General features: G+C 36.3%; 1 long non-coding RNA gene across 1 annotated transcript in view; it reads right to left on the bottom strand.

Annotated features, from left to right (window-relative positions):
• LOC107204047 overlaps positions 1 to 11,599 on the bottom strand; it is a 67,951-nt gene extending 56,352 nt beyond the window's left edge. The window contains exons 1-2 of the long non-coding RNA XR_001521446.2: positions 11,450 to 11,599; positions 9,546 to 9,712 (exon numbers count right to left, since the gene is read on the bottom strand). This is a non-coding gene — a long non-coding RNA (uncharacterized LOC107204047). The remainder of the gene's footprint in view (positions 1 to 9,545; positions 9,713 to 11,449) is intronic.
• Positions 11,600 to 12,782: the final 1,183 nt, after the last annotated feature.

Consider the following 12,782-nt stretch of genomic DNA (forward strand, 5'->3'; position numbering starts at 1 on the left):
GCCTTCTGCTTCTCAGATATCATTTTTAGTAAGTATTTCTTCCCTTGAGAGGATAAGATTGGGTTCTTCTGTTCTACAGGAAATCTGCCTTTTGTTTCTTCCATGACATGGGGAGAGCAGCAATGCAGGAGTGATGAGGGTTTGGGGGATGACATATGGGGGTTTTAGTTGGTTTTGGTTTGTTTGTGGGGCTTTTTGAAGTTTTGGGGTTTTTTTTAAAGATAATTGGATTTAATTGTCTCACTGCCCTCATCCATAGGAAATCTTTTTTCTTACCTGGTGCTGCTCTCATCCCCTCACAGTACTAACACTAAAATCCCTGCACAATCAAAAATGAGAGAAAGCACCCAAGTCCCAGATTGTATCTTCCAATGCATTACTCACAGGGGCTGAGAACAACAATTCAGATTATCTCAGACTGGTTCAGTGTGTGATTGACACAGATCAAGTGTCTCCTTAAGTAAAGCAAACCAAGAGGCTTCTAAAATAAAGGTGGAGTAGGAAATAAAGATCTTTACAGACACTACACCCTAATCTTAATTATTTTAATTAATATTTTATGGGTTGCAAATGCAAGGGGTTTTATGCTTTGCCACTTTTGTGTAATCAAGTTTCTTTCACTATTAACTGATTAATCTCTGTTTTCTCTTTTAGATGACTGAATTTGTTCAGAGTCTAGCTCAAAATGACACATTGTAAGAATAACCTACTGAAAAAGCTAATCCTTGTTGGTAATTAGCTGTAATGACTTCTAAAGAGAAAAGAAACAGCAAGAACAAGGAAAAAAAGATTCTTTTTTGCCCCTCCTCACTATTTATGTCTTAAAGACATATTGAACTTACCCCAGCCATTGCTGGCTCATTTGTTAAATCACAGGTGGTTTGTTGTCAGTTTGAGACTTAAAATATTGAACATTTCATCACTTGTGACGTCTGAATTCCTAAAATTATGAAACAGTAAGCTAGCTATATTTAAATTTTCTAAGCTTATTGATTGCTGCTCTGCCCACCACATTTATTTGACAGATCTTTCAGTGCACACAAACACTTATATCCACAGACACATATTTGTATACACACACAGCCAAAAACTTTCTTGCACTTTACCTTGAACTAAATGCAAATAGGACTGTGGAGTAGGAGGGGGAAAAAAAAGAAAAAAAAAAGAAAAAAAACCAAAAGTAATGCAACACTGCCATTATCTCACATCTCTTTGTTAATTTTCCAGGTATTGTATGAGACTCCCTCCTCCAGGATGAAAGATTCTCTGTGGAACAAGAGGAGTTTCTTCAGAAAGAGAAGTACCAAACATATCATCGGGATTGAGGAAGAAAAACTGGGATTCCAGAGTGAAAAGGGCATGAGATGATTTTTATTTCTTCCTCTGCTCCCAGGGAAGCTTTGTGTAACCAAAAGTAAAGGGCTGTTAGAGACAAATATTGCTTACTCTTGGTTGTTGCAGTTTAACCACACAACATCCTCAGAACAATAAATGAGGAACCTTTTGGAAAATGGAGGAACAGCAGCTAAGGGGGAAGAGATTCTTCATCCATTTGACAGATGTACAGAGAGGAAAAAAGGAGGAGGGAAACAAAGATCGCTGTTACGTGAGATCAGAAGAAAACTAAGTGCAAAGAACAGTAAAAGAGGCTTCTTTGAAGCTCTCAGATCTCCTATCAGTAAGTTTTTAAAACTGAAAGGAAGCCTCTCTTTATTCTCCTCCCTCCCTTCTGGATCAAAATGAGGGTCCTTTGAACAAGAAGTAAAACAGAACTCATAGACACAGAAGTGTAACAAAGTGATAAAAGGGCTGGGGCCAGAATGAAAGCATGAAGGGGATCAGAGGATAAAAGAGTCATCTGAAAAGTATCAGGGGAAAAATAAAAAAAGCAAAGATGATCAAATAAGATGGATAAAGTTTAATGTTAAAACCAGACCTTTTGTGTCTATTCCTAGATTGGCTATTGCTTAAAATATCAAGGAACATATTTAGTCCTGATTCTGCTGTGATTAATATTCCTGTAATAAAAAAACCTTTCAGCATTCCTGCACTCAGAGAGAAAATAGTTGTTTTCAGAAGATTTTAACTGTATTTAGTGCCTTTTGGTATTTTCATCTCAGTGTGGAACCATATGCTGCCTTTTGGTACCATGATAAACATCTGCATAATTGCTTTACCCTTAAGTGAAATACTCAACATATTTTAATGCAACTATATGAGTAAACAGTTCCTGACTGAAAATCAATACAAATAAATGGAGCAGTTCCTATCATGCCTTCCTTTTCCCAATATTTTTCATTTCATTAACAAGGTTAACATTGTAAGGCAGTGTTATTGCATCTTTACAAATTAATTTTTGGGTTTGTTTGTTTGGGCATTTTTTTACATTTCCATATATACATATTTCCATAGTATTTCTCCACAGAAGACAGCTATGCTAATCAAATAAGAAATGAGAAAGGGAGCTGCTCAGAATTTGTTGTCTAATAGAGAATGACAATTATGAGAAAAGGAGAAAGAAAACAAACATACAGATACCCAGAAAACAAAAAGATCACTTAAGGAAATCGACTGATGATATATGCTGAGGATGGAGGAGAAGGAAAAATTAGGGGTCTTCCTGTTCTTCATCTAGCTCAATGGGGAGGGAAATCCTAAACCCTAACATAGCTCTTTCCTCTCTCAAATATCTGCCAGGGCAGAAAAATCATAAATTTTACCTTTTTTTTTTCCCCAAAAAAATTCAAGCCTGCATTGTTAACTTCTGCTCATTCAAGTCTCTGCAAAATATTCACATCCTTTGTGATTGTCTCCTTTCACACAGAAATATTATTTCTCCCTAAAAGAATACATTGAGTTCAGATACTTTTGAACTCCTGAAGGAAAATTGCTTTTAAATGCAGCAGAAGTGGCCAGTTTAGTTCTACTGGTTCACCATGACAAACCAACAGTTGTTAGATAACTAATACCTGGTACCTCGTGCCAGAAAAATGAGGTAATTTTTAATGTTGTCCTGGTTTCAACTGGGACAGAATTAATTTTCTTCCTTGTAGTTGGTACAGTGCTGTGTTATAGACTCAGGATGAGAATAATGCTGATAACACACTGATATTTCATTGTTGCTAAGCAGTTCTTGCTCTCAGACAAGGACTTCTGAGTTCCCAAGCTCTGGCAGGGAGCAGGTGCACCAGAAACCAGGAGGGAGCATGGCCTGGACAGCTGGCCTGGGCTGCCCAAAGGGACATTCCACACCACGGAACACAATGTCCAGTCCAGGGACAGGCTGGGCTTTGGTCAGTGGATGCTGAGAAATTGTGCATCACTTCCCTTCTTAGCCTTTACTTTTTCCTCTCTCTTTCTGTTGTCTTCCTTTTCATCACAATTAATATTATTAGATTGTTCTGTTTTATTTCAGCTATTAAACTGTTCTTATCTCAACCCAAGGACTTGACCTATTTTCCCAATTCTCCTCCAGGTCCCCCTGGGGTGCAGGAGCTGCTGTGTGGCACTGAGCTGTCACCTGGGTTTCAACCTCGACAGCTGCCAGTGCTCACAGCCAAGGAACATCCAAATATACAACAGAAACATGGGGGGGAAAGATGACTGTGTCACAAAAATCATTAATTTTACACCACCTATATAAATAGCTTTTCAGGAAGCTTTCCTAATGAAGTCTCAATTTATACTTGAAATTCAATTATACCTCAGGTGATCTGACAACAGGAAATGAATACATTTAACTCTTCAGACATTTGGTGTTCAAGATCACCTGTTTAAATCAGTTTTTCCTGTCTGTAGGACAAAGTGACATGACAGAACATGAGTTACATGGAGCATATTAGTGAATCATGAATTATTTCAGTAGTTGATAAAATTATTTCCAAATAAGTAAACAACATCATATAAAATTATAGAAACACTTAGAAATTTGCTTTCACCACTTCTTAAATGATGTGTTCTCTCCTGATATATGCTATGCTTTCTAAAAAATTGATGTCAGTAAAAGACAAAATATTTTACTTGACTTTGGCTGTTGGTTTTGGGGAGATTTTTTTGTGTTGGTTTGGTTTGTGTTTGTTCTTTTAAACTGGGATTAACAAATACCAAGACAAACACTTTGGTGTTTTTCATGTTCAGTGTTATAGAAAGGTACTTAAATTCCATCTAAGATGAGTTAAGAATGAAACCTGAATGGCTATAATTCCACCAAAGAGTTTAAAGTAACATGCAAAGGACAGACAAAATATTTTTAATAATTAGAAAAGGAAAGGAAGGTGCCTCAAGTACCACAGGACTTCATGAACATTTGTTCCAGACACATTGTGCCTTAAAGAGCAGATGCTGTAATGTAAGAATTCAGAATCAAAAGCCTCAAATATTCATGTTTCAGCAAGTTTTATTTATATTACAGAAAGCTTTTATCCAATCTTCTACTTTCTGCAATCAACAGGTAACAATAAATCTCTCAGAAATAATCCATTTTTAATTCTTTAGCCATTCATACTTCCAGCAGTGTTCTCAAAGCTTCTGTCATGGATCATATGGATTCCCAGAGCCTCTGTCCTTCCCCCTCAACACCAAAACTGAACTTTGAGAGCGCTCAGAAATGGCTTGTCTTTACTCACAACAATTATCACTTCCACATTAATTTCTATCAGGAACTTACTTTAAAAGTCATTGGGGCCTCCAGTTTTATCAGAACTGGATATCACATATGTCCAGCTTTGCTGGGATTTTTGTTCTGAATGTGTATTTTTAGAGCACATATGGGTCTACTGGGAAAAAAAGAGATTTTTCTTGTTTTAGATCACATAAAAAACTGTATTTTCTGGTTTTAAAATAAATCATTGTTGTACTTCACAAATCTCTCATTTTAGCATATAAAGACTATCCTATTTCAACTATGCTCAAATGGAATAAACAAGAAGATCATGTAAAAGGGAAAAAATATTTATTCTTTTTAACAGCCACTGAATATCTTGCAGTAAGATTTTTAATTAAGATTTACACTATATTGCCATCTATGGGATAGCAATTAAATATAACTTCAAAAATTAAGCTGTGATTATTTTCTTTACAGCTCTTCCTTGCAATTGCAGATAGAAAAAAAAAATGTGGTGTAGTTCTATGATTCTGTGTAAATAACTGATGGGTATTTCATCATTCCAGCACAGCTCCTGCACAAACAACTGCACAAGTCGAGTTAGGTCATCACTAGAAGATAATTTGCTGGGACCAGAGGAGACAGCACACACACACCACCACAATCCCCAGAAGTCTTTGAAGTAATGACCATATAATGCAATATTCTAATGAGATATTAAATGCTCAACCATAGTTAGAGTATCTTTTGCTTGGCACTCAAACAGATTTCATCTTTTGAGCTAGTTGCACTACATGCTCCACCTGGAGAATCTGCTGGATTCAGAATTTCTTGAAAACATGATTAAGACTCATGTGGCATTTTCTATTGGCTTTATTCTCTACCTTGTGCAGCATGCATTAATAAATCATATCTGGTAGCCTGATGATGAATAATCAAAATTAAAGCCATTCTTTTCATGTTTCCCACTCTAAACTTCTTTGTTGTTCGTCTTTTGGGTTTTTGCTTTCCCTTAGGGTTTTCAGCTATTTAGTTATTCTGACTGGGTTATTCTGTGAATTACTGAGTTTTCCATTCTACCAGGCATCATTCATCTTCCTTTGCAGTCAGATTTGCCCAGAAAGGCAATTGTTCACAGTCCAGACATGCTGTTACTTGAGTGCTGGCATCCCAATTCAATTTCTGTGCATCATGATGGAAGCATAGCACAGGAAGCAGAAATTATATACAGTTGTTTTAGACTCTTATTGTAGTGATGTTAGCTGAATCTGTTAAACTCTGTTGTAAATTCCAATCTTTCTCAGTAGCTCTTTTTATTCCTTTCTTCCTATTTCCATTTTAAAAAAATAACTTGTACTGGTCAAAATCTTGTTGTGAAGCAAGCAAAGAGTAAAACATTGGGTCAGTCTCTTTGTACAATTTCCTCTATCCATTTTCAATACATTTGGTTCTGTAGATTGCTTGAAAAAGAATAAAAAGCTGCATGTGGCACTAAATTTACCTAGCAGGCATTTTTATGTCTCTGTAGTAAGAACCCAGATTTCTCTGTATTCAGAGAGAGGAAAGTCAGAAGAAAAAAAAAAAAAAATAAAGCTGGGAAACTAAAGTTTATGGAAACTAGAAAGAGCTTCTGCTCTTGTTTCACTGCAAAAACAGAAAAAATTGCAGTGGGTCTTTATTGTTTTCTATTTATGACACTGAAGTTCACATTTTTTGGCATTTTCCTCTTGCTTTTCCTGATCCAGCTCCACAAGTTTGAACTTCTAGAAATACAAGCCTTAGAAGGCACTAGAAAGAGCACTATCAAGGCAGTGCCAGATAAAATGACACTATTAATAGCACCACAGAATCTCTCTTAGGAAGCCAAACTTTTAGTAGAACAAACACTTTTAGGAATAACACCACAAAAACTGAAAATATCCATGATTCTTATCCTGCTAGAGATACACAGCAAGCCTGAGACTGGACAGGCAATGCCATGCAGTTATCTCCCAGAATTAAATGGTTTTGCTTCTTGTCTTGAAGTCTGACAGATGCAATTTTAGCTCTGTAAGCAGATGTCTGCTCTGTGCATTCAGGTACACTGCCAATAATATAAAGATCCTCAGCAAATAATTCATCAGAACTTCAAAATACATGAGTTGACCATACCTGAGAGATCCAGATGGCAACTTCTAAGGGAAAGTAGACAGGAAAAAGCCCTCTACTTTTATACAATACTAGAGGTGAGTGTTGTTCAGTAACTACTTCATAATTAAAGATTTAGTAATGAATGCTAAGAATCTTCCCTAATCATGGCTGGTCAATGTCCAGCAAAATTTTCTAGCTATTCCAAGTCTGAATGTGACTCAGCAAAGAAATATCTGCATGCCCACAATGGTGAGGCAATCTTTTGGGTTTATCCTGCACTTCATGCAAGGGCTCAGCTGATTTTTCAAAATGTGTAAAAGGCAATTACATGGGATGAGCTCCCACTGACTACTTCTTTCTTCCAGCAACATTCAGAAATATTTACAGGGATATCTTTCCCCTCCTACTGAACAAGGAAGATATTGCCTCTCCTTACCAGGTCTCATTTCACTGAATTCAAAACATTTTTCTGTGAAAGAATCATTACATGAATGCAGGTGCTTAACAGATGCATAACTTCCATCCACATTAACATACCTTCAGCCACTTGTGAAAGCCACCCCAAAACTCATGCTGAGAAATGCACTGCCTGTAGTACTTGGTACAGCATCCCATCATTTCCTAGCTCCAAGGTAGACTAAATTGAATCATTAAATATTAAATTATTCAAATTTCCATACATAATTTTAAGCAGACAGTATAGAAGAGGAGTTTATATAAGTTAAAATGGTCAGTAATCCCACGAAGTAAAAAATATTTCAGTTTCTCTCCAGCACTTAAGAAAAATTCACAGAATTTTTGTGCTTCTCTCTCTGATGTCAAGTAAATGAACATATTGCCAGGCTCCCACAAACAGGTATTGTCAAGTTTGCATGGCTTTGTTATTTCAAAACCAATTGCCTCAAACAAGGCAAAGTGAAGATTACTCATACTCCTGCCTCCTGCTGAGCTTGATGCTTTAAAAGAGGCTTTTAGTTTTATATAACACAAAAAAAGTGCCAACATATTCTGAAGAACAGAAAATACACTTTTCCTCACATTCTTATGTGGTAAGTCATGGAGTTAGCTGGATGCTTCTTATGGAACTTTCCAAAACAAAGTTTAGACCAAGCAGGTGAAAGTTCAGTAAATCAAAAGTGAGTAAAAATAGGGTATTTGGAGAGTAAGGTCTTGGAAATTGAGCATTGCTATTGCAGAAAGCACTCTTGGGTATTTTGATTCCATACTGAATTACCAATCTGAATGCTTAAATTTTTACTTAGCACATGAAACAGAACTGAAGACTGCCCAAAACAATGCAATTTTGTGAGATTAAGGTTGTCTATGTGTGTAAGACTACTGTGATCAACATCCACAAAATGCAGCCCAAAATGGAAAGACTGAATAAGCCCAAATATGTGCCTTGGATTGCATTTACATCTAAAGTTAGAAGCTGACCAGCATTAGAAGTTTAGAAGATCAAAGCATACAAAGCTTTTATTTTTTACTTGAAACTTTAAATTTGTTTTTCTTAAAAGCAATCTTTATTTAAAATGTTGCAATTATTCTCATTGAAACCTATATTATGAAAGTATTAGGTTATTATCTTATAGTATTATCTTATAGTAGTATATTATACTGTATTGTATTATATCATATTATATTATATTGTATTATATTATAGTGTATTGTATTATATGATATATGATATGATATTATATTATTATAGTATAGGTATTATCTTACACAGGAGAGAAAAACGACATCTTTTAGGCTTTGTAGTATGAAAACACCAAGAGAAAACAGCTAATGGAGACTCATTTTCTCATCTTTCACTTTACTTTTTTTTCTAGTGTGTGTGCAAATTCAGCATGAAATATTATAAAAACTAAACTGCTAGTTGAACTTTACATAAACTTTCAAAAAAATTTATGAAACAGTAAATTTGGCCAAATAAGGTTGTGTTTCCCTCTGAGTTACCTCACAGTCTTGATGACATTTTTCAGAAAGCTAAGGCAGTAAACACATGCTCTTTTTAATTTCAAAAGCTGTTTTCAGAATTTCACTTTCTCTGTATTTACTTGCTAACATTCATGCAGCCAGTAGTTACAGGTGGATATCTTAAATATTCCAATTAAATCATTAATGAAGATATAGCTTCTATATCCCAGCAGAGTAAAACCATTTATACCAGAGGTTCTGGCTCGTGGCAGTTGCACAAAACTCCATCTGCTCATCTTCCTTCTCAATTAGTGGCCAGAAATGCCAAAGAACAATTCTTCCTTTTCATTTAGTTGTGCAGTTTTGTCCAGTTAACCAGCCAGGTTGCTACCTAATAAAATCAGAAACTTAAGTGTGAAACCCACAGAGCAGTTTGGTGGAATCAGTGCCCACCCTCCAAGCACCCCAGGGATACCAAATGTGGGAGATCCAGCCCAGATTGGTGCTGTGAATCATCAAGCACATACCTGTTCTTACCACAGTAATGACATCATTGATATTTTTCATGCAGTGAAGTCAGAATGACTGAAAGTTTACTGTTGTGCTGCAAATTTTGAAAGAGAAACTGCTAAAATAAGCAAATGATAAAATGATCCGTAATAGCTGCCTTTGAATCACGTCCACAATTCCATCAGTCAGTCAAACCCAAGCTGCAGCACGGGAGGAGCTGATGCTGTCCCTGACACACAGCTGGGCTGTGCCTGCACCCCTCACTTCCCCCAGGGACACACACACTCAGCTGCTCACCTGGAGAGACAGGATACAGGAATGCCAGCTGCAAACAATGCAAGTCTGACATTTTCATTTTATATAAGAAATGGGCTGTACACACCTCTCACACTGGCTTTTCCAGATTTTGAAGGCAGATTCCTTTTTCTCCACCACCTTAGACTGCACAGAACAGAGTGGTCACAGGTCAGTGTATTCCAGCCGTAATGGAAACTCTTTCAGAGACAATGGACAATGTAGTTTCTGCATAATTTCACCCCTTGTTGCTTGCTTTAGATGTCCAAAAAAAAAAAACAAAAAAAAAAACCCCATCAGTTTGTCTATCTCCAGCTTCATAATCACTATCAAAAAGGAAAAACTAATCCATCAGAAACTAAAACAAGAATATGTTCTATTCTCTTTCCTCCTGGGCAGCCAAAGCAAAAGCAGCATTTTGGATGGGGATAGCAGATTCCATTTTTAATTTAAATTATCATGCCACAAAGCCATAAGGGAAAGGCAGTGAAGGAGTCTCAGAGCAGAACCTAAATGCAGTATTAATGGGGCAACAATGCACAGAACCTTTCCTAATGCAAAGAGATTCTACAAAATTACCTCTTACATAGAAAATCTGCATCTCTACATGGGCTTAGTGTTCTTTCACAGATTTTTTTCTTAAGTAGCAGGTGTCTGTGAGATTCCATTTATGCTACCTATAGTTATCCAAAGACTATATAAACATATAAATATTGTTACCCTTTCTTTAGACAATTGCAAAAATAAATAGCAAGAATCATCTACGCTTTTTCAAATTTCTGAGTACATTCAGATCACAGAAAAAAAAGAAAAATCAGACAGAACACTAAACCATCAAGAGACTGTGAGAAATTTTATCATGGTGTTGTCCTCAGCTTCTAGAGAATATTCACTTATAGGTTTCTTACAGCAAGCCTGGGTGATGAAGCTTTTCCAGCACCTCAGACTAACATACATTAATAGGACATAAATTAAATTTTATGAATTTTAATTAATGTTATAATTAATGAAATTAAATGTCCAAGCCCCACGTATATTACTTGGCCAGAGAAGAGGCTTTACTCAGGGGAAAAAAAATATATCTTTAACAAAAAATGTTATTGTACTAAAATCAACAGACATTGCACATAAATTGTTCTCAATTGTGCATGATTAATATAAATGTCCTTTTCCTAATTTACAAGGTCTGAAGTAGATAGATTGTTTCAAATAATATTTGGACCAAAATACCTCAGCAGTGTATTTTGATATTGATATCACTTTCTTTAATTGTGTAATATCCTGAGCTGTATATCCAGCAGCTGTCCAAAATCAGGCTCATTCCCCACTGCCATGGCACACCTGTTGCTTAAAATAAACACGCTCCCAGCCCCTTCTCCCCTCCAGGAAAACCCCCAAGCTCAAAAAGTCACAAATTCTTTCCTAGCTGAAGCCATGCCATGGAGGAAGAGCAGCATCTTCTCAATTGACAGTAATGGTAATACAGAAGTACAGAACCTAGGACTGCTTTGCCATCTAAATCCTATTTGGGATTTATAGACCACAGACATTCTGCCCTGCTACTTGGGCAGAATCTCTGTTGCTGAGTAGAAACACCTGGCCCACTTACAGCAGGGCACTGTCCTAACTCATCTGCAAGGCAGAGCAAGGGTCATGCTACACTCCCCAAAGACAAAAATCTGTTACATGCAGCGTTCAGGATGTTCTCACCTAGCACAGAAATTTGTCTGGCTGAGGGAAGTTTGTCAAGCCAGGCAGGAAATCAAAAGCAGAATAATAAAGGGGAATTTCTCACTCAGCACTGGTAAAAGCATTTGCAATCCAGAACTCCTTCTAGTGCAAACAGTTCTTAGGAGTTCAAGCAAATTTTCTCTGTTATTTCTGTAACCAAATGCAGGCAAATGCAGCTTCTGCACATGCAGAGGGAATGTCAGGCTGAAAACATTAAAAATTTCCAATGAGAAACACTACAAAAGAGTCTGGGCTTCTTACCCTGCCATGGAAAAGCTGTAATGTACAATATGAATCTTTAGTTATGGGTGCAGTAGAAGGTCTCTTAGTGAGCTCATTTAGCAGGTTTTATAGGGTTCAAACAATGGTTTGCCAGTAATTCCCTTCTCAGTCACAATGGTAACAGTGTGGTGATCTGCTTAAGAGACAGAAATTAAAACAATTTATTGTATTAATTAGCATCTTCTCTTCTACACTGAGATACTTGCTTCAAGTAATCTGACAACTTAATTGAGGACATCATTGATTTTAATTAACATTTTTCTTAGGAGAAAGGCTGTTACTGTTGGATGGCACTAGAAATTAACAGCGGGGGGGAAAAAAGAACCCTAGTCAAAGAACATTAATTTCTGGCCCTACTGCAGAGTTTTGAAATTCACAGCCTTTAGGTACATCAAAAATATAGGTGAGGAAGTACTAATAGGGCATAACATCCCAGATTATTTCACTGATAGGACTTAATCAAAATGGAGTCAAAATACATAATATCACTTTAATTGGTCTGTATTCAGATCCAGAACAACTGCTGTTTCCTTGCAGTGCTCACCAATTTACTTTTATTTCATTGACTAATTTTTCATAGTTTTGAAACCCTGATATTTAGCTTAACATTCAGATTTAAATGATTCCTTACTCCAACCTACCTGCTAATGTAAGCAAAAATTTGTGCCTTAACAGGACTATTTAAAATAATATGTTCAATTTTTATTTATAAAACCATCCAAATTTTTTTGGATAGTAACCATTTGCTCTGAAAAAAAAATAAAAAATCACTATTTAAAAATTGAAGATAAAACTCATATTTGGAGGGGCAGAAAGTCTCTTTTAGGTTTTGTAACAGAACAGTGTATTGACCAAATCCATGAGGTCAAAAGCAGGGTCAGATCCCTTTATTGGCGCTAAAACATTTTAAAAACACAGAGCGGGATAATTCAATTGCTGTTTATCATGTGCAGAGGTCCCCATCACTTCAAGAGTTCAGTACCAGATGAACCAGAACCAGTTCATTAAACACTTCATAAGCAAAGAGTTTTTACCCCCTATTTATTACAAAACCAGAGGAAAGGGCAAAGAAACACCCAAAGGACTCAATCTGTGGAATTAGTTTTGTAGTTTTTTCACAAATATATAAATGCATTCAGGTAGAACAACTAGAAGACCATCTCAATTTCTTCATTGCCATTTAAACACATTCCTAATACAATATCCCTTTTCAAAGCTACATACAGCTCATGGCTACTTGCCACTTTAGACCTTCATCCCACATAATTGAAGTCAATGAGAGATTTGCTACTAAATTTATTCCGTGCACAAA

This window comes from Parus major, chromosome 4A (assembly GCF_001522545.3).
Source record: "Parus major isolate Abel chromosome 4A, Parus_major1.1, whole genome shotgun sequence".
Taxonomy (NCBI): Eukaryota; Metazoa; Chordata; class Aves; order Passeriformes; family Paridae; genus Parus; species Parus major.